Source organism: Chiloscyllium plagiosum, unplaced genomic scaffold (assembly GCF_037043375.1).
Source record: "Chiloscyllium plagiosum isolate Xiang-an unplaced genomic scaffold, Cpla_swu_hap1 HiC_scaffold_14, whole genome shotgun sequence".
NCBI classification, from domain to species: domain Eukaryota; kingdom Metazoa; phylum Chordata; class Chondrichthyes; order Orectolobiformes; family Hemiscylliidae; genus Chiloscyllium; species Chiloscyllium plagiosum.
Genome location: NW_028270152.1, coordinates 73,780,794 through 73,806,472, shown reverse-complemented (window position 1 = coordinate 73,806,472; position 25,679 = coordinate 73,780,794). Strand labels below are relative to the sequence as shown.

Sequence of the window (25,679 nt, the reverse complement as noted above, 5' to 3'; positions counted from 1 at the left end):
GGGATCAGAAAGTTGGTCTCTCTGTGTTAGAGCTGGGATCAGAGAGAGGGTCTCACGTAATGGAGCTGGGATCAGAGAGAGGGTCTGACAGTGTTAGAGTTGGGATCAGCGAAAATGTCTCACTGTGTTACAGGTGGGATCAGAGAAAGTGTCTCACTGTAATGGAGCTGGGATCAGAGAGAGTGTCTGACTGTGTTAGAGCTGTGATCAGCGAGAGTGTCTCATTGTGGTAGTGCTGGGATCAGAGAGAGGGTGTCACTGTGTTGGAGCTGGGATCAGAGAGAGTGCCTCTGTGTTAGAGCTGGGATCATATAGAGTGTCTCACTGTGTTAGAGCTGGGATCAGAGAGAGTGTCTCACTGTGTTAGAGCTGGGATCAGAGTGAGTCTCTCACTGTAATGGAGCTGGGCTCAGAGAACGGGTCTCACTGTGTTAGAGCTGGGATCAGAGAGTGGGTCTCACTGTCTTAGAGCTGGGATCAGAGAGAGAGTCTCCTTGTGGTAGTACTGGGATCAGAGAGAGGTCTGACTGTGTTAGAATTGGGATAAGAGAGAGTGTCTCACTGTGTTAGAGCTGGGATCAGAGAGAGGCTCTCACTGTGTTAAAACCGGGATCAGCGAGAGTGTCTCACTGTGTTAGAGCGGGGATCAGAGAGAGGGTCTCACTGTTTTAAAACTGGGATCAGAGAGAGTGTGTCACTGTGTTCGAGCTGGGATCAGAGAGAGTATCTCACTGTGTTGGAGCTGGGATCAGAGAGAGTGTCTCACTGTGTTGGAGCTGCTATTAGAGAGACGGTTTCACTGTGTTAGAGCTGGGATCATAGAGAGGGTCTCACTGTGTTAGAACTGGGATCAGAGATAAGGTCTCACTGTGTTAGAACTGGGGTCAGAGAGAGGGTCTCACTGTGTTAAAACCGGGATCAGAGAGAGTGTGTCACTGTGTTGGAGCTGGGATCAGAGAGAGTGTCTCACTGCGTTGGAGCTGTGATCAGAGAGACGGTCTCACTGTGTTAGAGCTGGGATCAGAGAGAAGGTCTTACTGTGTTGGAGCTGGGATCAGAGATAAGGTCTCACTGTGTTAGAACTGGGGTCAGAGAGAGGGTCTCACTGTGTTAAAACCGGGATCAGAGAGAGTGTGTCACTGTGTTGGAGCTGGGATCAGAGAGAGTGTCTCACTGTGTTGGAGCTGGGATCAGAGAGACGGTCTCACTGTGTTAGAAGTGGGATCAGAGAGAGTGTCTCACTGTGTTGGAAGTGGGTGAGAGTGTCTCACTGTGTTAGAACTGGGATTAGACAGAGGGTGTCACTGTGTTGAAGCTGGATTCAGTGAGAGTGTCTTACTGTGTTAGAGCTGGGATCAGATAGAGTGCCTCACTTTGTTACAGCTGGGATCAGAGAGAGTGTCTCACTGTAATGGAGCTGGGATCAGAGAGAGGTCTGACTGTGTTAGAATTGGGATCAGCGAGAGTGTCTCACTGTGTTAGAGCTGGGATCAGAGAGAGTGTCTCACTGTGTTAGAGCTGGGATCAGATAGAGTGTCTCACTTTGTAACAGCTGGGATCAGAGAGAGTGTCTCACTGTAATGGAGCTGGGATCAGAGAGAGGTCTGACTGTGTTAGAATTGGGATCAGCGAGAGTGTCTCACTGTGTTAGAGCTGGGATCAGAGAGAGTGTCTCACTGTGTTAGAGCTGGGATCAGATAGAGTGTCTCACTTTGTTACAGCTGGGATCAGAGAGTGTGTCTCACTGTAATGGAGCTGGGATCAGAGAGACGGTCTGACTGTGTTAGAATTGGGATCAGAGAGAGGGTGTCACTGTGTTAAAACTGGGATCAGAGAGAGTGTCTCACTGTGTTAGAGCTGGGATCAGATAGAGTGTCTCAGTGTGTTAGAGCTGGGATCAGAGAGAGTGTCTCACTGTGTTAGAGCTGGGATCAGAGAGAGTGTCTCACTGTGTTGGAGCTGCTATCAGAGAGACGGTTTCACTGTGTTAGAGCTGGGATCATAGAGAGGGTCTCACTGTGTTAGAACTGGGATCAGAGATAAGGTCTCACTGTGTTAGAACTGGGGTCAGAGAGAGGGTCTCACTGTGTTAAAACCGGGATCAGAGAGAGTGTGTCACTGTGTTGGAGCTGGGATCAGAGAGAGTGTCTCACTGTGTTGGAGCTGTGATCAGAGAGACGGTCTCACTGTGTTAGAGCTGGGATCAGAGAGAAGGTCTTACTGTGTTGGAGCTGGGATCAGAGATACGGTCTCACTGTGTTAGAAGTGGGATCAGAGAGAGTGTCTCACTGTGTTGGAAGTGGGTGAGAGTGTCTCACTGTGTTAGAACTGGGATTAGACAGAGGGTGTCACTGTGTTGGAGCTGGATTCAGTGAGAGTGTCTTACTGTGTTAGAGCTGGGATCAGATAGAGTGCCTCACTTTGTTACAGCTGGGATCAGAGAGAGTGTCTCACTGTAATGGAGCTGGGATCAGAGAGAGGTCTGACTGTGTTAGAATTGGGATCAGCGAGAGTGTCTCACTGTGTTAGAGCTGGGATCAGAGAGAGTGTCTCACTGTGTTAGAGCTGGGATCAGATAGAGTGTCTCAGTGTGTTACAGCTGGGATCAGAGAGAGTGTCTCACTGTGTTAGAGCTGGGATCAGAGAGAGTGTCTCACTGTGTTAGAGCTGGGATCAGAGAGAGGGTGTCACTGTGTTAAAACTGGGATCAGAGAGAGCGTGCCATTGTGTTGGAATGGGATCAGAGAGAGTGTCTCACTGTGTTGGAGCTGCGATCAGAGAGACGGTCTCACTGTGTTAGAGCTGGAATCAGACAGAGGATCTCATTGTGTTGGAGCCAGGATCAGAGAGTGGGTCAGACTGTGTTAGAGCTGGAGTCAGACAGAGGATCTCATTGTGTTGGAGCCAGGATCAGAGAGTGGGTCTCACTGACATCGAGCTGGGATCAGAGAGAAAGTCTCCTTGTGGTAGTGCTGGGATCAGAGAGAGGGTGTCACTGTGTTGGAGCTGAGATCAGAGAGAGTGTCTCACTGTGTTAGAGCTGGGATCAGAGAGAGGGTGTCACTGTGTTGGAGCTGAGATCAGAGAGAGTGTCTCACTGTGTTAGAACTGGGATCAGACAAAGTGTCTCACCGTGTTGGAACTTGGATAAGAGAGAGTGTCTCACTGTAGTGGAGCTGGGATCAGAGACAGGGTTCTGACTGTGTTAGAATTGGGATCAGCGCGAGTGTCTCACTGTGTTAGAGCTGGGATCTGAGAGAGGGTGTCACTGTGTTCGAGCTGGGATCAGAGGGAGGGTGTCACTGTGGTAGAGTTGGTATCAGAGAGATTGTGTTTCTGTGTTGGAGGTGGGATCAGAGAGATTGTCTCACTGTGTTAGAGCTGGGATCAGACAGAGGATCTCATTGTGTTGGAGCCAGGATCAGAGAGAGGGTCTCACTGTGTTAGAGCTGGGATCAGAGAGAGGGTCTCACTGTGGTAAAGTTGGGATCAGAGAGATGGTGTTTCTGTGTTGGAGGTGGGATCAGAGAGAGTGTCTCATTGTGTTAGAGCTGGGATCAGAAAGTTGGTCTCTCTGTGTTAGAGCTGGGATCAGAGAGAGGGTCTCACGTAATGGAGCTGGGATCAGAGAGAGGGTCTGACAGTGTTAGAGTTGGGATCAGCGAAAATGTCTCACTGTGTTACAGGTGGGATCAGAGAAAGTGTCTCACTGTAATGGAGCTGGGATCAGAGAGAGTGTCTGACTGTGTTAGAGCTGTGATCAGCGAGAGTGTCTCATTGTGGTAGTGCTGGGATCAGAGAGAGGGTGTCACTGTGTTGGAGCTGGGATCAGAGAGAGTGCCTCTGTGTTAGAGCTGGGATCATATAGAGTGTCTCACTGTGTTAGAGCTGGGATCAGAGAGAGTGTCTCACTGTGTTAGAACTGGGATTAGACAGAGGGTGTCACTGTGTTGGAGCTGGATTCAGTGAGAGTGTCTTACTGTGTTAGAGCTGGGATCAGATAGAGTGCCTCACTTTGTTACAGCTGGGATCAGAGAGAGTGTCTCACTGTAATGGAGCTGGGATCAGAGAGAGGTCTGACTGTGTTAGAATTGGGATCAGCGAGAGTGTCTCACTGTGTTAGAGCTGGGATCAGAGAGAGTGTCTCACTGTGTTAGAGCTGGGATCAGATAGAGTGTCTCAGTGTGTTACAGCTGGGATCAGAGAGAGTGTCTCACTGTGTTAGAGCTGGGATCAGAGAGAGTGTCTCACTGTGTTAGAGCTGGGATCAGAGAGAGGGTGTCACTGTGTTAAAACTGGGATCAGAGAGAGCGTGCCATTGTGTTGGAATGGGATCAGAGAGGGTGTCTCACTGTGTTGGAGCTGCGATCAGAGAGACGGTCTCACTGTGTTAGAGCTGGAATCAGACAGAGGATCTCATTGTGTTGGAGCCAGGATCAGAGAGTGGGTCAGACTGTGTTAGAGCTGGAGTCAGACAGAGGATCTCATTGTGTTGGAGCCAGGATCAGAGAGTGGGTCTCACTGACATCGAGCTGGGATCAGAGAGAAAGTCTCCTTGTGGTAGTGCTGGGATCAGAGAGAGGGTGTCACTGTGTTGGAGCTGAGATCAGAGAGAGTGTCTCACTGTGTTAGAGCTGGGATCAGAGAGAGGGTGTCACTGTGTTGGAGCTGAGATCAGAGAGAGTGTCTCACTGTGTTAGAACTGGGATCAGACAAAGTGTCTCACCGTGTTGGAACTTGGATAAGAGAGAGTGTCTCACTGTAGTGGAGCTGGGATCAGAGACAGGGTTCTGACTGTGTTAGAATTGGGATCAGCGCGAGTGTCTCACTGTGTTAGAGCTGGGATCTGAGAGAGGGTGTCACTGTGTTCGAGCTGGGATCAGAGGGAGGGTGTCACTGTGGTAGAGTTGGTATCAGAGAGATTGTGTTTCTGTGTTGGAGGTGGGATCAGAGAGATTGTCTCACTGTGTTAGAGCTGGGATCAGACAGAGGATCTCATTGTGTTGGAGCCAGGATCAGAGAGAGGGTCTCACTGTGTTAGAGCTGGGATCAGAGAGAGGGTCTCACTGTGGTAAAGTTGGGATCAGAGAGATGGTGTTTCTGTGTTGGAGGTGGGATCAGAGAGAGTGTCTCATTGTGTTAGAGCTGGGATCAGAAAGTTGGTCTCTCTGTGTTAGAGCTGGGATCAGAGAGAGGGTCTCACGTAATGGAGCTGGGATCAGAGAGAGGGTCTGACAGTGTTAGAGTTGGGATCAGCGAAAATGTCTCACTGTGTTACAGGTGGGATCAGAGAAAGTGTCTCACTGTAATGGAGCTGGGATCAGAGAGAGTGTCTGACTGTGTTAGAGCTGTGATCAGCGAGAGTGTCTCATTGTGGTAGTGCTGGGATCAGAGAGAGGGTGTCACTGTGTTGGAGCTGGGATCAGAGAGAGTGCCTCTGTGTTAGAGCTGGGATCATATAGAGTGTCTCACTGTGTTAGAGCTGGGATCAGAGAGAGTGTCTCACTGTGTTAGAACTGGGATTAGACAGAGGGTGTCACTGTGTTGGAGCTGGATTCAGTGAGAGTGTCTTACTGTGTTAGAGCTGGGATCAGATAGAGTGCCTCACTTTGTTACAGCTGGGATCAGAGAGAGTGTCTCACTGTAATGGAGCTGGGATCAGAGAGAGGTCTGACTGTGTTAGAATTGGGATCAGCGAGAGTGTCTCACTGTGTTAGAGCTGGGATCAGAGAGAGTGTCTCACTGTGTTAGAGCTGGGATCAGATAGAGTGTCTCAGTGTGTTACAGCTGGGATCAGAGAGAGTGTCTCACTGTGTTAGAGCTGGGATCAGAGAGAGTGTCTCACTGTGTTAGAGCTGGGATCAGAGAGAGGGTGTCACTGTGTTAAAACTGGGATCAGAGAGAGCGTGCCATTGTGTTGGAATGGGATCAGAGAGGGTGTCTCACTGTGTTGGAGCTGCGATCAGAGAGACGGTCTCACTGTGTTAGAGCTGGAATCAGACAGAGGATCTCATTGTGTTGGAGCCAGGATCAGAGAGTGGGTCAGACTGTGTTAGAGCTGGAGTCAGACAGAGGATCTCATTGTGTTGGAGCCAGGATCAGAGAGTGGGTCTCACTGACATCGAGCTGGGATCAGAGAGAAAGTCTCCTTGTGGTAGTGCTGGGATCAGAGAGAGGGTGTCACTGTGTTGGAGCTGAGATCAGAGAGAGTGTCTCACTGTGTTAGAGCTGGGATCAGAGAGAGGGTGTCACTGTGTTGGAGCTGAGATCAGAGAGAGTGTCTCACTGTGTTAGAACTGGGATCAGACAAAGTGTCTCACCGTGTTGGAACTTGGATAAGAGAGAGTGTCTCACTGTAGTGGAGCTGGGATCAGAGACAGGGTTCTGACTGTGTTAGAATTGGGATCAGCGCGAGTGTCTCACTGTGTTAGAGCTGGGATCTGAGAGAGGGTGTCACTGTGTTCGAGCTGGGATCAGAGGGAGGGTGTCACTGTGGTAGAGTTGGTATCAGAGAGATTGTGTTTCTGTGTTGGAGGTGGGATCAGAGAGATTGTCTCACTGTGTTAGAGCTGGGATCAGACAGAGGATCTCATTGTGTTGGAGCCAGGATCAGAGAGAGGGTCTCACTGTGTTAGAGCTGGGATCAGAGAGAGGGTCTCACTGTGGTAAAGTTGGGATCAGAGAGATGGTGTTTTTGTGTTGGAGGTGGGATCAGAGAGAGTGTCTCATTGTGTTAGAGCTGGGATCAGAAAGTTGGTCTCTCTGTGTTAGAGCTGGGATCAGAGAGAGGGTCTCACGTAATGGAGCTGGGATCAGAGAGAGGGTCTGACAGTGTTAGAGTTGGGATCAGCGAAAATGTCTCACTGTGTTACAGGTGGGATCAGAGAAAGTGTCTCACTGTAATGGAGCTTGGATCAGAGAGAGTGTCTGACTGTGTTAGAGCTGTGATCAGCGAGAGTGTCTCATTGTGGTAGTGCTGGGATCAGAGAGAGGGTGTCACTGTGTTGGAGCTGGGATCAGAGAGAGTGCCTCTGTGTTAGAGCTGGGATCATATAGAGTGTCTCACTGTGTTAGAGCTGGGATCAGAGAGAGTGTCTCACTGTGTTAGAGCTGGGATCAGAGTGAGTCTCTCACTGTAATGGAGCTGGGCTCAGAGAACGGGTCTCACTGTGTTAGAGCTGGGATCAGAGAGTGGGTCTCACTGTCTTAGAGCTGGGATCAGAGAGAGAGTCTCCTTGTGGTAGTACTGGGATCAGAGAGAGGTCTGACTGTGTTAGAATTGGGATAAGAGAGAGTGTCTCACTGTGTTAGAGCTGGGATCAGAGAGAGGCTCTCACTGTGTTAAAACCGGGATCAGCGAGAGTGTCTCACTGTGTTAGAGCGGGGATCAGAGAGAGGGTCTCACTGTTTTAAAACTGGGATCAGAGAGAGTGTGTCACTGTGTTCGAGCTGGGATCAGAGAGAGTATCTCATTGTGTTGGAGCTGGGATCAGAGAGAGTGTCTCACTGTGTTGGAGCTGCTATCAGAGAGACGGTCTCACTGTGTTAGAGCTGGGATCATAGAGAGGGTCTCACTGTGTTAGAACTGGGATCAGAGATAAGGTCTCACTGTGTTAGAACTGGGGTCAGAGAGAGGGTCTCACTGTGTTAAAACCGGGATCAGAGAGAGTGTGTCACTGTGTTGGAGCTGGGATCAGAGAGAGTGTCTCACTGTGTTGGAGCTGTGATCAGACAGACGGTCTCACTGTGTTAGAGCTGGGATCAGAGAGAAGGTCTTACTGTGTTGGAGCTGGGATCAGAGAGAGGGTCTCACTGTGTTAGAAGTGGGATCAGAGAGAGTGTCTCACTGTGTTGGAAGTGGGTGAGAGTGTCTCACTGTGTTAGAACTGGGATTATACAGAGGGTGTCACTGTGTTGGAGCTGGATTCAGTGAGAGTGTCTTACTGTGTTAGAGCTGGGATCAGATAGAGTGTCTCACTTTGTAACAGCTGGGATCAGTGAGAGTGTCTCACTGTAATGGAGCTGGGATCAGAGAGAGGTCTGACTGTGTTAGAATTGGGATCAGCGAGAGTGTCTCACTGTGTTAGAGCTGGGATCAGAGAGAGTGTCTCACTGTGTTAGAGCTGGGATCAGATAGAGTGTCTCACTTTGTTACAGCTGGGATCAGAGAGTGTGTCTCACTGTAATGGAGCTGGGATCAGAGAGACGGTCTGACTGTGTTAGAATTGGGATCAGAGAGAGGGTGTCATTGTGTTAAAACTGGGATCAGAGAGAGCGTGCCATTGTGTTGGAATGGGATCAAAGAGAGTGTCTCACTGTGTTAGAGCTGGGATCAGATAGAGTGTCTCAGTGTGTTAGAGCTGGGATCAGAGAGAGTGTCTCACTGTGTTAGAGCTGGGATCAGAGAGAGTGTCTCACTGTGTTGGAGCTGCTATCAGAGAGACGGTTTCACTGTGTTAGAGCTGGGATCATAGAGAGGGTCTCACTGTGTTAGAACTGGGATCAGAGATAAGGTCTCACTGTGTTAGAACTGGGGTCAGAGAGAGGGTCTCACTGTGTTAAAACCGGGATCAGAGAGAGTGTGTCACTGTGTTGGAGCTGGGATCAGAGAGAGTGTCTCACTGTGTTGGAGCTGGGATCAGAGAGACGGTCTCACTGTGTTAGAGCTGGGATCAGAGAGAAGGTCTTACTGTGTTGGAGCTGGGATCAGAGATAAGGTCTCACTGTGTTAGAACTGGGGTCAGAGATAAGGTCTCACTGTGTTAGAACTGGGGTCAGAGAGAGGGTCTCACTGTGTTAAAACCGGGATCAGAGAGAGTGTGTCACTGTGTTGGAGCTGGGATCAGAGAGAGTGTCTCACTGTGTTGGAGCTGTGATCAGAGAGACGGTCTCACTGTGTTAGAAGTGGGATCAGAGAGAGTGTCTCACTGTGTTGGAAGTGGGTGAGAGTGTCTCACTGTGTTAGAACTGGGATTAGACAGAGGGTGTCACTGTGTTGGAGCTGGATTCAGTGAGAGTGTCTTACTGTGTTAGAGCTGGGATCAGATAGAGTGCCTCACTTTGTTACAGCTGGGATCAGAGAGAGTGTCTCACTGTAATGGAGCTGGGATCAGAGAGAGGTCTGACTGTGTTAGAATTGGGATCAGCGAGAGTGTCTCACTGTGTTAGAGCTGGGATCAGAGAGAGTGTCTCACTGTGTTAGAGCTGGGATCAGATAGAGTGTCTCAGTGTGTTACAGCTGGGATCAGAGAGAGTGTCTCACTGTGTTAGAGCTGGGATCAGAGAGAGTGTCTCACTGTGTTAGAGCTGGGATCAGAGAGAGGGTGTCACTGTGTTAAAACTGGGATCAGAGAGAGCGTGCCATTGTGTTGGAATGGGATCAGAGAGGGTGTCTCACTGTGTTGGAGCTGCGATCAGAGAGACGGTCTCACTGTGTTAGAGCTGGAATCAGACAGAGGATCTCATTGTGTTGGAGCCAGGATCAGAGAGTGGGTCAGACTGTGTTAGAGCTGGAGTCAGACAGAGGATCTCATTGTGTTGGAGCCAGGATCAGAGAGTGGGTCTCACTGACATCGAGCTGGGATCAGAGAGAAAGTCTCCTTGTGGTAGTGCTGGGATCAGAGAGAGGGTGTCACTGTGTTGGAGCTGAGATCAGAGAGAGTGTCTCACTGTGTTAGAGCTGGGATCAGAGAGAGGGTGTCACTGTGTTGGAGCTGAGATCAGAGAGAGTGTCTCACTGTGTTAGAACTGGGATCAGACAAAGTGTCTCACCGTGTTGGAACTTGGATAAGAGAGAGTGTCTCACTGTAGTGGAGCTGGGATCAGAGACAGGGTTCTGACTGTGTTAGAATTGGGATCAGCGCGAGTGTCTCACTGTGTTAGAGCTGGGATCTGAGAGAGGGTGTCACTGTGTTCGAGCTGGGATCAGAGGGAGGGTGTCACTGTGGTAGAGTTGGTATCAGAGAGATTGTGTTTCTGTGTTGGAGGTGGGATCAGAGAGATTGTCTCACTGTGTTAGAGCTGGGATCAGACAGAGGATCTCATTGTGTTGGAGCCAGGATCAGAGAGAGGGTCTCACTGTGTTAGAGCTGGGATCAGAGAGAGGGTCTCACTGTGGTAAAGTTGGGATCAGAGAGATGGTGTTTCTGTGTTGGAGGTGGGATCAGAGAGAGTGTCTCATTGTGTTAGAGCTGGGATCAGAAAGTTGGTCTCTCTGTGTTAGAGCTGGGATCAGAGAGAGGGTCTCACGTAATGGAGCTGGGATCAGAGAGAGGGTCTGACAGTGTTAGAGTTGGGATCAGCGAAAATGTCTCACTGTGTTACAGGTGGGATCAGAGAAAGTGTCTCACTGTAATGGAGCTTGGATCAGAGAGAGTGTCTGACTGTGTTAGAGCTGTGATCAGCGAGAGTGTCTCATTGTGGTAGTGCTGGGATCAGAGAGAGGGTGTCACTGTGTTGGAGCTGGGATCAGAGAGAGTGCCTCTGTGTTAGAGCTGGGATCATATAGAGTGTCTCACTGTGTTAGAGCTGGGATCAGAGAGAGTGTCTCACTGTGTTAGAGCTGGGATCAGAGTGAGTCTCTCACTGTAATGGAGCTGGGCTCAGAGAACGGGTCTCACTGTGTTAGAGCTGGGATCAGAGAGTGGGTCTCACTGTCTTAGAGCTGGGATCAGAGAGAGAGTCTCCTTGTGGTAGTACTGGGATCAGAGAGAGGTCTGACTGTGTTAGAATTGGGATAAGAGAGAGTGTCTCACTGTGTTAGAGCTGGGATCAGAGAGAGGCTCTCACTGTGTTAAAACCGGGATCAGCGAGAGTGTCTCACTGTGTTAGAGCGGGGATCAGAGAGAGGGTCTCACTGTTTTAAAACTGGGATCAGAGAGAGTGTGTCACTGTGTTCGAGCTGGGATCAGAGAGAGTATCTCATTGTGTTGGAGCTGGGATCAGAGAGAGTGTCTCACTGTGTTGGAGCTGCTATCAGAGAGACGGTCTCACTGTGTTAGAGCTGGGATCATAGAGAGGGTCTCACTGTGTTAGAACTGGGATCAGAGATAAGGTCTCACTGTGTTAGAACTGGGGTCAGAGAGAGGGTCTCACTGTGTTAAAACCGGGATCAGAGAGAGTGTGTCACTGTGTTGGAGCTGGGATCAGAGAGAGTGTCTCACTGTGTTGGAGCTGTGATCAGAGAGACGGTCTCACTGTGTTAGAGCTGGGATCAGAGAGAAGGTCTTACTGTGTTGGAGCTGGGATCAGAGAGAGGGTCTCACTGTGTTAGAAGTGGGATCAGAGAGAGTGTCTCACTGTGTTGGAAGTGGGTGAGAGTGTCTCACTGTGTTAGAACTGGGATTATACAGAGGGTGTCACTGTGTTGGAGCTGGATTCAGTGAGAGTGTCTTACTGTGTTAGAGCTGGGATCAGATAGAGTGTCTCACTTTGTAACAGCTGGGATCAGTGAGAGTGTCTCACTGTAATGGAGCTGGGATCAGAGAGAGGTCTGACTGTGTTAGAATTGGGATCAGCGAGAGTGTCTCACTGTGTTAGAGCTGGGATCAGAGAGAGTGTCTCACTGTGTTAGAGCTGGGATCAGATAGAGTGTCTCACTTTGTTACAGCTGGGATCAGAGAGTGTGTCTCACTGTAATGGAGCTGGGATCAGAGAGACGGTCTGACTGTGTTAGAATTGGGATCAGAGAGAGGGTGTCATTGTGTTAAAACTGGGATCAGAGAGAGCGTGCCATTGTGTTGGAATGGGATCAAAGAGAGTGTCTCACTGTGTTAGAGCTGGGATCAGATAGAGTGTCTCAGTGTGTTAGAGCTGGGATCAGAGAGAGTGTCTCACTGTGTTAGAGCTGGGATCAGAGAGAGTGTCTCACTGTGTTGGAGCTGCTATCAGAGAGACGGTTTCACTGTGTTAGAGCTGGGATCATAGAGAGGGTCTCACTGTGTTAGAACTGGGATCAGAGATAAGGTCTCACTGTGTTAGAACTGGGGTCAGAGAGAGGGTCTCACTGTGTTAAAACCGGGATCAGAGAGAGTGTGTCACTGTGTTGGAGCTGGGATCAGAGAGAGTGTCTCACTGTGTTGGAGCTGGGATCAGAGAGACGGTCTCACTGTGTTAGAGCTGGGATCAGAGAGAAGGTCTTACTGTGTTGGAGCTGGGATCAGAGATAAGGTCTCACTGTGTTAGAACTGGGGTCAGAGATAAGGTCTCACTGTGTTAGAACTGGGGTCAGAGAGAGGGTCTCACTGTGTTAAAACCGGGATCAGAGAGAGTGTGTCACTGTGTTGGAGCTGGGATCAGAGAGAGTGTCTCACTGTGTTGGAGCTGTGATCAGAGAGACGGTCTCACTGTGTTAGAAGTGGGATCAGAGAGAGTGTCTCACTGTGTTGGAAGTGGGTGAGAGTGTCTCACTGTGTTAGAACTGGGATTAGACAGAGGGTGTCACTGTGTTGGAGCTGGATTCAGTGAGAGTGTCTTACTGTGTTAGAGCTGGGATCAGATAGAGTGCCTCACTTTGTTACAGCTGGGATCAGAGAGAGTGTCTCACTGTAATGGAGCTGGGATCAGAGAGAGGTCTGACTGTGTTAGAATTGGGATCAGCGAGAGTGTCTCACTGTGTTAGAGCTGGGATCAGAGAGAGTGTCTCACTGTGTTAGAGCTGGGATCAGATAGAGTGTCTCAGTGTGTTACAGCTGGGATCAGAGAGAGTGTCTCACTGTGTTAGAGCTGGGATCAGAGAGAGTGTCTCACTGTGTTAGAGCTGGGATCAGAGAGAGGGTGTCACTGTGTTAAAACTGGGATCAGAGAGAGCGTGCCATTGTGTTGGAATGGGATCAGAGAGGGTGTCTCACTGTGTTGGAGCTGCGATCAGAGAGACGGTCTCACTGTGTTAGAGCTGGAATCAGACAGAGGATCTCATTGTGTTGGAGCCAGGATCAGAGAGTGGGTCAGACTGTGTTAGAGCTGGAGTCAGACAGAGGATCTCATTGTGTTGGAGCCAGGATCAGAGAGTGGGTCTCACTGACATCGAGCTGGGATCAGAGAGAAAGTCTCCTTGTGGTAGTGCTGGGATCAGAGAGAGGGTGTCACTGTGTTGGAGCTGAGATCAGAGAGAGTGTCTCACTGTGTTAGAGCTGGGATCAGAGAGAGGGTGTCACTGTGTTGGAGCTGAGATCAGAGAGAGTGTCTCACTGTGTTAGAACTGGGATCAGACAAAGTGTCTCACCGTGTTGGAACTTGGATAAGAGAGAGTGTCTCACTGTAGTGGAGCTGGGATCAGAGACAGGGTTCTGACTGTGTTAGAATTGGGATCAGCGCGAGTGTCTCACTGTGTTAGAGCTGGGATCTGAGAGAGGGTGTCACTGTGTTCGAGCTGGGATCAGAGGGAGGGTGTCACTGTGGTAGAGTTGGTATCAGAGAGATTGTGTTTCTGTGTTGGAGGTGGGATCAGAGAGATTGTCTCACTGTGTTAGAGCTGGGATCAGACAGAGGATCTCATTGTGTTGGAGCCAGGATCAGAGAGAGGGTCTCACTGTGTTAGAGCTGGGATCAGAGAGAGGGTCTCACTGTGGTAAAGTTGGGATCAGAGAGATGGTGTTTCTGTGTTGGAGGTGGGATCAGAGAGAGTGTCTCATTGTGTTAGAGCTGGGATCAGAAAGTTGGTCTCTCTGTGTTAGAGCTGGGATCAGAGAGAGGGTCTCACGTAATGGAGCTGGGATCAGAGAGAGGGTCTGACAGTGTTAGAGTTGGGATCAGCGAAAATGTCTCACTGTGTTACAGGTGGGATCAGAGAAAGTGTCTCACTGTAATGGAGCTGGGATCAGAGAGAGTGTCTGACTGTGTTAGAGCTGTGATCAGCGAGAGTGTCTCATTGTGGTAGTGCTGGGATCAGAGAGAGGGTGTCACTGTGTTGGAGCTGGGATCAGAGAGAGTGCCTCTGTGTTAGAGCTGGGATCATATAGAGTGTCTCACTGTGTTAGAGCTGGGATCAGAGAGAGTGTCTCACTGTGTTAGAGCTGGGATCAGAGTGAGTCTCTCACTGTAATGGAGCTGGGCTCAGAGAACGGGTCTCACTGTGTTAGAGCTGGGATCAGAGAGTGGGTCTCACTGTCTTAGAGCTGGGATCAGAGAGAGAGTCTCCTTGTGGTAGTACTGGGATCAGAGAGAGGTCTGACTGTGTTAGAATTGGGATAAGAGAGAGTGTCTCACTGTGTTAGAGCTGGGATCAGAGAGAGGCTCTCACTGTGTTAAAACCGGGATCAGCGAGAGTGTCTCACTGTGTTAGAGCGGGGATCAGAGAGAGGGTCTCACTGTTTTAAAACTGGGATCAGAGAGAGTGTGTCACTGTGTTCGAGCTGGGATCAGAGAGAGTATCTCATTGTGTTGGAGCTGGGATCAGAGAGAGTGTCTCACTGTGTTGGAGCTGCTATCAGAGAGACGGTCTCACTGTGTTAGAGCTGGGATCATAGAGAGGGTCTCACTGTGTTAGAACTGGGATCAGAGATAAGGTCTTACTGTGTTAGAACTGGGGTCAGAGAGAGGGTCTCACTGTGTTAAAACCGGGATCAGAGAGAGTGTGTCACTGTGTTGGAGCTGGGATCAGAGAGAGTGTCTCACTGTGTTGGAGCTGTGATCAGAGAGACGGTCTCACTGTGTTAGAGCTGGGATCAGAGAGAAGGTCTTACTGTGTTGGAGCTGGGATCAGAGAGAGGGTCTCACTGTGTTAGAAGTGGGATCAGAGAGAGTCTCTCTCTGTGTTGGAAGTGGGTGAGAGTGTCTCACTGTGTTAGAACTGGGATTATACAGAGGGTGTCACTGTGTTGGAGCTGGATTCAGTGAGAGTGTCTTACTGTGTTAGAGCTGGGATCAGATAGAGTGTCTCACTTTGTAACAGCTGGGATCAGAGAGAGTGTCTCACTGTAATGGAGCTGGGATCAGAGAGAGGTCTGACTGTGTTAGAATTGGGATCAGCGAGAGTGTCTCACTGTGTTAGAGCTGGGATCAGAGAGAGTGTCTCACTGTGTTAGAGCTGGGATCAGATAGAGTGTCTCACTTTGTTACAGCTGGGATCAGAGAGTGTGTCTCACTGTAATGGAGCTGGGATCAGAGAGACGGTCTGACTGTGTTAGAATTGGGATCAGAGAGAGGGTGTCATTGTGTTAAAACTGGGATCAGAGAGAGCGTGCCATTGTGTTGGAATGGGATCAGAGAGAGTGTCTCACTGTGTTAGAGCTGGGATCAGATAGAGTGTCTCAGTGTGTTAGAGCTGGGATCAGAGAGAGTGTCTCACTGTGTTAGAGCTGGGATCAGAGAGAGTGTCTCACTGTGTTAGAGCTGGGATCAGAGAGAAGGTGTCAATGTGTTAAAACTGGGATCAGAGAGAGCGTGCTATTGTGTTGGAATGGGATCAGAGAGGGTGTCTCACTGTGTTGGAGCTGCGATCAGAGAGACGGTCTCAGTGTGTTAGAGCTGGGATCAGACAGAGGATCTCATTGTGTTGGAGCCAGGATCAGAGAGTGGGTCAGACTGTGTTAGAGCTGGAGTCAGACAGAGGATCTCATTGTGTTGGAGCCAGGATCAGAGAGTGGGTCTCACTGACATCGAGCTGGGATCAGAGAGAAAGTCTCCTTGTGGTAGTGCTGGGATCAGAGAGAGGGTGTCACTGTGTTGGAGCTGAGATCAGAGAGAGTGTCTCACTGTGTTAGAGCTGGGATCAGAGAGAGGGTGTCACTGTGTTGGAGCTGAGATCAGAGAGAGTGTCTCACTGTGTTAGAACTGGGATCAGACAAAGTGTCTCACCGTGTTGGAACTTGGATAAGAGAGAGTGTCTCACTGTAGTGGAGCTGGGATCAGAGACAGGGTTCTGACTGTGTTAGAATTGGGATCAGCGCGAGTGTCTCACTGTGTTAGAGCTGGGATCAGAGAGAGGGTGTCACTGTGTTGGAGCTGGGATCAGAGAGAGTGTCTCACTGTGTTAGAACTGGGATCAGACAAAGTGTCTCACCGTGTTGGAACTTGGATAAGAGAGAGTGTCTCACTGTAGTGGAGCTGGGATCAGAGACAGGGTTCTGACTGTGTTAGAATTGGGATCAGCAAGAGTGTCTCACTGTGTTAGAGCTGGGATCAGAGAGAGGGTCTCACTGTGTTAAAACCAGGATCAGAGAGAGTGTGTCACTGTGTTGGAGCTGGGATCAGAGAGAGTGTCTCACTGTGTTGGAGCTGCGATCAGAGAGACGGTCTCACTGTGTTAGAGCTGGAATCAGACAGAGGATCTCATTGTGTTGGAGCCAGGATCAGAGAGTGGGTCAGACTGTGTTAGAGCTGGAGTCAGACAGAGGATCTCATTGTGTTGGAGCCAGGATCAGAGAGTGGGTCTCACTGACATCGAGCTGGGATCAGAGAGAAAGTCTCCTTGTGGTAGTGCTGGGATCAGAGAGAGGGTGTCACTGTGTTGGAGCTGAGATCAGAGAGAGTGTCTCACTGTGTTAGAGCTGGGATCAGAGAGAGGGTGTCACTGTGTTGGAGCTGAGATCAGAGAGAGTGTCTCACTGTGTTAGAACTGGGATCAGACAAAGTGTCTCACCGTGTTGGAACTTGGATAAGAGAGAGTGTCTCACTGTAGTGGAGCTGGGATCAGAGACAGGGTTCTGACTGTGTTAGAATTGGGATCAGCGCGAGTGTCTCACTGTGTTAGAGCTGGGATCTGAGAGAGGGTGTCACTGTGTTCGAGCTGGGATCAGAGGGAGGGTGTCACTGTGGTAGAGTTGGTATCAGAGAGATTGTGTTTCTGTGTTGGAGGTGGGATCAGAGAGATTGTCTCACTGTGTTAGAGCTGGGATCAGACAGAGGATCTCATTGTGTTGGAGCCAGGATCAGAGAGAGGGTCTCACTGTGTTAGAGCTGGGATCAGAGAGAGGGTCTCACTGTGGTAAAGTTGGGATCAGAGAGATGGTGTTTCTGTGTTGGAGGTGGGATCAGAGAGAGTGTCTCATTGTGTTAGAGCTGGGATCAGAAAGTTGGTCTCTCTGTGTTAGAGCTGGGATCAGAGAGAGGGTCTCACGTAATGGAGCTGGGATCAGAGAGAGGGTCTGACAGTGTTAGAGTTGGGATCAGCGAAAATGTCTCACTGTGTTACAGGTGGGATCAGAGAAAGTGTCTCACTGTAATTGAGCTGGGATCAGAGAGAGTGTCTGACTGTGTTAGAGCTGTGATCAGCGAGAGTGTCTCATTGTGGTAGTGCTGGGATCAGAGAGAGGGTGTCACTGTGTTGGAGCTGGGATCAGAGAGAGTGCCTCTGTGTTAGAGCTGGGATCATATAGAGTGTCTCACTGTGTTAGAGCTGGGATCAGAGAGAGTGTCTCACTGTGTTAGAGCTGGGATCAGAGTGAGTCTCTCACTGTAATGGAGCTGGGCTCAGAGAACGGGTCTCACTGTGTTAGAGCTGGGATCAGAGAGTGGGTCTCACTGTCTTAGAGCTGGGATCAGAGAGAGAGTCTCCTTGTGGTAGTACTGGGATCAGAGAGAGGTCTGACTGTGTTAGAATTGGGATAAGAGAGAGTGTCTCACTGTGTTAGAGCTGGGATCAGAGAGAGGCTCTCACTGTGTTAAAACCGGGATCAGCGAGAGTGTCTCACTGTGTTAGAGCGGGGATCAGAGAGAGGGTCTCACTGTTTTAAAACTGGGATCAGAGAGAGTGTGTCACTGTGTTCGAGCTGGGATCAGAGAGAGTATCTCATTGTGTTGGAGCTGGGATCAGAGAGAGTGTCTCACTGTGTTGGAGCTGCTATCAGAGAGGCGGTCTCACTGTGTTAGAGCTGGGATCATAGAGAGGGTCTCACTGTGTTAGAACTGGGATCAGAGATAAGGTCTCACTGTGTTAGAACTGGGGTCAGAGAGAGGGTCTCACTGTGTTAAAACCGGGATCAGAGAGAGTGTGTCACTGTGTTGGAGCTGGGATCAGAGAGAGTGTCTCACTGTGTTGGAGCTATGATCAGAGAGACGGTCTCACTGTGTTAGAGCTGGGATCAGAGAGAAGGTCTTACTGTGTTGGAGCTGGGATCAGAGAGAGGGTCTCACTGTGTTAGAAGTGGGATCAGAGAGAGTGTCTCACTGTGTTGGAAGTGGGTGAGAGTGTCTCACTGTGTTAGAACTGGGATTATACAGAGGGTGTCACTGTGTTGGAGCTGGATTCAGTGAGAGTGTCTTACTGTGTTAGAGCTGGGATCAGATAGAGTGTCTCACTTTGTAACAGCTGGGATCAGAGAGAGTGTCTCACTGTAATGGAGCTGGGATCAGAGAGAGGTCTGACTGTGTTAGAATTGGGATCAGCGAGAGTGTCTCGCTGTGTTAGAGCTGGGATCAGAGAGAGTGTCTCACTGTGTTAGAGCTGGGATCAGATAGAGTGTCTCACTTTGTTACAGCTGGGATCAGAGAGTGTGTCTCACTGTAATGGAGCTGGGATCAGAGAGACGGTCTGACTGTGTTAGAATTGGGATCAGAGAGAGGGTGTCACTGTGTTAAAACTGGGATCAGAGAGAGCGTGCCATTGTGTTGGAATGGGATCAGAGAGAGTGTCTCACTGTGTTAGAGCTGGGATCAGATAGAGTGTCTCAGTGTGTTAGAGCTGGGATCAGAGAGAGTGTCTCACTGTGTTAGAGCTGGGATCAGAGAGAGTGTCTCAGTGTGTTAGAGCTGGGATCAGAGAGAAGGTGTCACTGTGTTAAAACTGGGATCAGAGAGAGCGTGCCATTGTGTTGGAATCGGATCAGAGAGGGTGTCTCACTGTGTTGGAGCTGCGATCAGAGAGACGGTCTCAGTGTGTTAGAGCTGGAATCAGACAGAGGATCTCATTGTGTTGGAGCCAGGATCAGAGAGTGGGTCAGACTGTGTTAGAGCTGGAGTCAGACAGAGGATCTCATTGTGTTGGAGCCAGGATCAGAGAGTGGGTCTCACTGACATCGAGCTGGGATCAGAGAGAAAGTCTCCTTGTGGTAGTGCTGGGATCAGAGAGAGGGTGTCACTGTGTTGGAGCTGAGATCAGAGAGAGTGTCTCACTGTGTTAGAGCTGGGATCAGAGAGAGGGTGTCACTGTGTTGGAGCTGAGATCAGAGAGAGTGTCTCACTGTGTTAGAACTGGGATCAGACAAAGTGTCTCACCGTGTTGGAACTTGGATAAGAGAGAGTGTCTCACTGTAGTGGAGCTGGGATCAGAGACAGGGTTCTGACTGTGTTAGAATTGGGATCAGCGCGAGTGTCTCACTGTGTTAGAGCTGGGATCAGAGAGAGGGTGTCACTGTGTTGGAGCTGAGATCAGAGAGAGTGTCTCACTGTGTTAGAACTGGGATCAGACAAAGTGTCTCACCGTGTTGGAACTTGGATAAGAGAGAGTGTCTCACTGTAGTGGAGCTGGGATCAGAGACAGGGTTCTGACTGTGTTAGAATTGGGATCAGCAAGAGTGTCTCACTGTGTTAGAGCTGGGATCAGAGAGAGGGTCTCACTGTGTTAAAACCGGGATCAGAGAGAGTGTGTCACTGTGTTGGAGCTGGGATCAGAGAGAGTGTCTCACTGTGTTGGAGCTGCGATCAGAGAGAGTGTCTCACTGTGTTAGAGCTGGGATCAGACAGAGGGTGCCACTGTGTTGGAGCTGGGCTCAGAGAGATCTCACTGTGTTAGAGCTGGGATCAGATAGAGTATCTCACTGTGTTAGAGCTGGGATCAGAGAGAGTGTCTCACTGTGTTAGAGCTGGGATCAGAGAGAGCGTCTCACTGTGTTAGAGCTGGGATCAGATAGAGTGTCTCACTGTGTTGGAGCCAGGATCAGAGAGTGGGTCACACTGTGTAGAGCTGGAGTCAGACAGGGGATCTCATTGTGTTGGAGCCAGGATCAGAGAGAGGGTCCCACTTTGTTTGAGCTGGGATCAGAGAGAGGGTCTCACTGAGTTAGAGCTGGGATCAGAGGGTGGGTCTCACTGTGGTAGAGTTGGGATCAGAGAGATGGTGTTTCTGTGTTGGAGGTGGGATCAGAGAAAGTGTCTCATTGTGTTAGAGCTGGGATCAGAGAGTGGGTCTCACTGATCCTGGCTCCAACACAGTGAGACACTCTCTCTGATCCCAACTAACACAGTGAGACCCTCTCTCTGAGCCCAGCTCCATTACAGTGAGACGCTCTCTCTGATCCCAGCTCTAACACAGTGAGACACTCTTTCTGAGCTGAAAGTGTGTTGCTGGAAAAGCGCAGCAGGTCAGGCAGCATCCAGGGAACAGGAGAATCGACATTTCGGGCATAAGCCCTTCTTCAGGAATGAGGAAAGTTTGTCCAGCAGGCTAAGATAAAAGGTAGGGAGGAGGGACTTGGGGGAGGGGCGTCGGAAATGTGATAAGTGGAAAGAGATCAAGGTGAGAGTGATAGGTCAGACTGGGGTGAGGGCGGAGAGGTCAGGAAGAAGATTGCAGGTTAGTAAGGCGGTGCTGAATTCGATGGATTTGACTGAGACAAGGTGGGGGGAGGGAGGAGGGATCAGAGAGAAAGTCTCCTTGTGGTAGTGCTGGGATCAGAGAGAGGGTGTCACTGTGTTGGAGGTGAGATCAGAGAGAGTGTCTCACTGTGTTAGAGCTGGGATCAGACAGAGTGTCTCACCGTGTTGGAACTTGGATAAGAGAGAGAGTCTCACTGTAATGGAGCTGGGCTCAGAGAGACGGTCTCACAGTGTTAGAGTTGGGATCAGAGAGAGTGTCTCACTGTGTTAGAGCTGGGATCAGAGAGAGGGTCTCACTATAATGGAGCTGGGCTCAGAGAGCGGGTCTGACAGTGTTAGAGTTGGGATCAGAGAGAGGGTCTCTGTCTTAGAGCTGAGATCAGGGAGAGAGTCTCCGTGTGGTAGAGCTGCGAACAGAGAGAGGGTCTCACTTTGTTAGAAGTGGGATCAGAGAGAGTGTCTCACTGTGTTAGAGCTGGTATCAGAGAGAGAATCTCACTGTGTTAGAGCTGGGATCAGAGAGAAGGTCTTACTGTGTTAGAGCTGGGATCAGAGAGAGTGTCTCACTGTGTTGGAGGTGGGATCAGAGAGAGTGTCTCACTGTGCTGGAGATGGGATCAGCGAGAGTGTCTCACTGTGTTAGAACTGATATCAGACAGAGGATCTCACTGTGTTCGAGCTAGGATCAGCAAGAGATTCTCATTGTGTTGGAGCTGGGATCAGAGTGAGTCTCTCACTGTAATGGAGCTGTGCTCAGAGAACGGGTCTCACTGTGTTAGAGCTGGGATCAGAGTGAGTCTCTCACTGTAATGGAGCTGGGCTCAGAGAACGGGTCTCACTGTGTTAGAGCTGGGATCAGAGAGTGGGTCTCACTGTCTTAGAGCTGGGATCAGAGAGAGGGTGTCACTGTGTTAAAACTGGGATCAGAGAGAGCGTGCCATTGTGTTGGAATGGGATCAGAGAGGGTGTCTCACTGTGTTGGAGCTGCGATCAGAGAGACGGTCTCACTGTGTTAGAGCTGGGATCAGACAGAGGATCTCATTGTGTTGGAGCCAGGATCAGAGAGTGGGTCAGACTGTGTTAGAGCTGGAGTCAGACAGAGGATCTCATTGTGTTGGAGCCAGGATCAGAGAGTGGGTCTCACTGACTTCGAGCTGGGATCAGAGAGAAAGTCTCCTTGTGGTAGTGCTGGGATCAGAGAGAGGGTGTCACTGTGTTGGAGCTGAGATCAGAGAGAGTGTCTCACTGTGTTAGAGCTGGGATCAGAGAGAGGGTGTCACTGTGTTGGAGCTGAGATCAGAGAGAGTGTCTCACTGTGTTAGAACTGGGATCAGACAAAGTGTCTCACCGTGTTGGAACTTGGATAAGAGAGAGTGTCTCACTGTGTTAGAGCTGGGATCAGACAGAAGGTGTCACTGTGTTGGAGCTGGGCTCAGAGAGATCTCACTGTGTTAGAGCTGGGATCAGATAGAGTATCTCACTGTGTTAGAGCTGGGATCAGAGAGAGCGTCTCACTGTGTTAGAGCTGGGATCAGAGCGAGCGTCTCACTGTGTTAGAGCTGGGATCAGATAGAGTGTCTCACTGTGTTGGAGCCAGGATCAGAGAGTGGGTCACACTGTGTAGAGCTGGAGTCAGACAGGGGATCTCATTGTGTTGGAGCCAGGATCAGAGAGAGGGTCCCACTTTGTTCGAGCTGGGATCAGAGAGAGGGTCTCACTGTGTTAGAGCTGGGATCAGAGGGTGGGTCTCACTGTGGTATTTTTGGGATCAGAGAGATGGTGTTTCTGTGTTGGAGGTGGGATCAGAGAAAGTGTCTCATTGTGTTAGAGCTGGGATCAGAGAGTGGGTCTCAATGATCCTGGCTCCAACACAGTGAGACACTCTCTCTGATCCCAACTAACACAGTGAGACCCTCTCTCTGAGCCCAGCTCCATTACAGTGAGACGCTCTCTCTGATCCCAGCTCTAACACAGTGAGACACTCTTTCTGAGCTGAAAGTGTGTTGCTGAAAAAGCGCAGCAGGTCAGGCAGCATCCAGGGAACAGGAGAATCGACGTTTCGGGCATAAGCCCTTCTTCAGGAATGAGGAAGGTTTGTCCAGCAGGCTAAGATAAAAGGTAGGGAGGAGGGACTTGGGGGAGGGGCGTCGGAAATGTGATAAGTGGAAAGAGATCAAGGTGAGGGTGATCGGTCAGACTGGGGTGAGGGCGGAGAGGTCAGGAAGAAGATTGCAGGTTAGGAAGGCGGTGCTGAATTCGATGGATTTGACTGAGACAAGGTGGGGGGAGGGAGGAGGGATCAGAGAGAAAGTCTCCTTGTGGTAGTGCTGGGATCAGAGAGAGGGTGTCACTGTGTTGGAGGTGAGATCAGAGAGAGTGTCTCACTGTGTTAGAGCTGGGATCAGACAGAGTGTCTCACCGTGTTGGAACTTGGATAAGAGAGAGAGTCTCACTGTAATGGAGCTGGGCTCAGAGAGACGGTCTCACAGTGTTAGAGTTGGGATCAGAGAGAGTGTCTCACTGTGTTAGAGCTGGGATCAGAGAGAGGGTCTCACTATAATGGAGCTGGGCTCAGAGAGCGGGTCTGACAGTGTTAGAGTTGGGATCAGAGAGAGGGTCTCTCTGTCTTAGAGCTGGGATCAGGGAGAGAGTCTCCCTGTGGTAGAGCTGCGAACAGAGAGAGGGTCTCACTTTGTTAGAAGTGGGATCAGAGAGAGTGTCTCACTGTGTTAGAGCTGGTATCAGAGAGAGAGTCTCACTGTGTTAGAGCTGGGATCAGTGAGAAGGTCTTACTGTGTTAGAGCTGGGATCAGAGAGAGTGTCTCACTGTGTTGGAGGTGGGATCAGAGAGAGTGTCTCACTGTGCTGGAGCTGGGATCAGCGAGAGTGTCTCACTGTGTTAGAACTGATATCAGACAGAGGATCTCACTGTGTTGGAGCTGGGATCAGAGAGAGTGTCTCACTATGTTGGAGGTGGGATCAGAGAGAGTGTCTCACTGTGCTGGAGATGGGATCAGCGAGAGTGTCTCACTGTGTTAGAACTGATATCAGACAGAGGATCTCACTGTGTTCGAGCTGGGATCAGCAAGAGATTCTCATTGTGTTGGAGCTGGGATCAGAGTGAGTCTCTCACTGTAATGGAGCTGGGCTCAGAGAACGGGTCTCACTGTGTTAGAGCTGGGATCAGAGTGGGTCTCTCACTGTAATGGAGCTGGGCTCAGAGAACGGGTCTCACTGTGTTAGAGCTGGGATCAGAGAGTGGGTCTCACTGTCTTAGAGCTGGGATCAGAGAGAGTGTCTCACTGTGTTAGAGCTGCGATCAGAGAGAGGGTCTCACTCTGTTAGAAGTGGGATCAGAGAGAGTGTCTCACTGTGTTAGAGCTGGGGTCAGAGAGAGTGTCTCACTGTAATTGAGCTGGGCTCAGAGAGCGGGTCTGACAGTGTTAGAGTTGGGATCAGAGAGAGCGTCTCTCTGTCTTTGAGCTGGGATCAGAGAGAAGGTCTTACTGTGTTAGAGCTGGGATCAGAGAGAGTGTCTCACTGTAATGGAGCTGGGCTCAGAGAGCGGGTCTGACAGTGTTAGAGTTGGGATCAGAGAGAGGGTCTCTCTGTCTTAGAGCTGGGATCAGAGAGAGAGTCTCCCTGTGGTAAGCTGCGAACAGAGAGAGGGTCTCACTTTGTTAGAAGTGGGATCAGACAGAGTGTCTCACTGTGTTAGAGTTGCGATCAGGCAGAGGATCACATTGTGTTGGAGCCAGGATCAGAGAGAGGGTCTCACTTTGTTCGAGCTGGGATCAGAGAGAGAGTCTCCCTGTGGTAAGCTGCGAACAGAGAGAGGGTCTCACTTTGTTAGAAGTGGGATCAGACAGAGTGTCTTACTGTGTTAGAGCTGGGATCAGTGAGAAGGTCTTACTGTGTTAGAGCTGGGATCAGAGAGAGTGTCTCACTGTGTTGGAGGTGGGATCAGAGAGAGTGTCTCACTGTGCTGGAGCTGGGATCAGCGAGAGTGTCTCACTGTGTTAGAACTGATATCAGACAGAGGATCTCACTGTGTTGGAGCTGGGATCAGAGAGAGTGTCTCACTATGTTGGAGGTGGGATCAGAGAGAGTGTCTCACTGTGCTGGAGATGGGATCAGCGAGAGTGTCTCACTGTGTTAGAACTGATATCAGACAGAGGATCTCACTGTGTTCGAGCTGGGATCAGCAAGAGATTCTCATTGTGTTGGAGCTGGGATCAGAGTGAGTCTCTCACTGTAATGGAGCTGGGCTCAGAGAACGGGTCTCACTGTGTTAGAGCTGGGATCAGAGTGAGTCTCTCACTGTAATGGAGCTGGGCTCAGAGAACGGGTCTCACTGTGTTAGAGCTGGGATCAGAGAGTGGGTCTCACTGTCTTAGAGCTGGGATCAGAGAGAGTGTCTCACTGTGTTAGAGCTGCGATCAGAGAGAGGGTCTCACTTTGTTAGAAGTGGGATCAGGGAGAGTGTCTCACTGTGTTAGAGCTGGGGTCAGAGAGAGTGTCTCACTGTAATTGAGCTGGGCTCAGAGAGCGGGTCTGACAGTGTTAGAGTTGGGATCAGAGAGAGCGTCTCTCTGTCTTTGAGCTGGGATCAGAGAGAAGGTCTTACTGTGTTAGAGCTGGGATCAGAGAGAGTGTCTCACTGTAATGGAGCTGGGCTCAGAGAGCGGGTCTGACAGTGTTAGAGTTGGGATCAGAGAGAGGGTCTCTCTGTCTTAGAGCTGGGATCAGAGAGAGAGTCTCCCTGTGGTAAGCTGCGAACAGAGAGAGGGTCTCACTTTGTTAGAAGTGGGATCAGACAGAGTGTCTTACTGTGTTAGAGCTGGGATCAGAGAGAGTGTCTCACTGTAATGGAGCTGGGCTCAGAGAGCGGGTCTGACAGTGTTAGAGTTGGGATCAGAGAGAGGGTCTCTCTGTCTTAGAGCTGGGATCAGAGAGAGAGTCTCCCTGTGGTAAGCTGCGAACAGAGAGAGGGTCTCACTTTGTTAGAAGTGGGATCAGACAGAGTGTCTCACTGTGTTAGAGTTGCGATCAGGCAGAGGATCACATTGTGTTGGAGCCAGGATCAGAGAGAGGGTCTCACTTTGTTCGAGCTGGGATCAGAGAGAGAGTCTCCCTGTGGTAAGCTGCGAACAGAGAGAGGGTCTCACTTTGTTAGAAGTGGGATCAGACAGAGTGTCTTACTGTGT

The 25,679-nt window shown here is 50.2% G+C and overlaps 1 protein-coding gene across 1 annotated transcript in view; it reads right to left on the bottom strand.

Annotated features, from left to right (window-relative positions):
• The window catches only part of LOC122559137 (cadherin-related family member 4-like), a 327,985-nt gene that overhangs the window by 58,639 nt on the left and 243,667 nt on the right, over nucleotides 1–25,679 (bottom strand). The window lies entirely within an intron of this gene.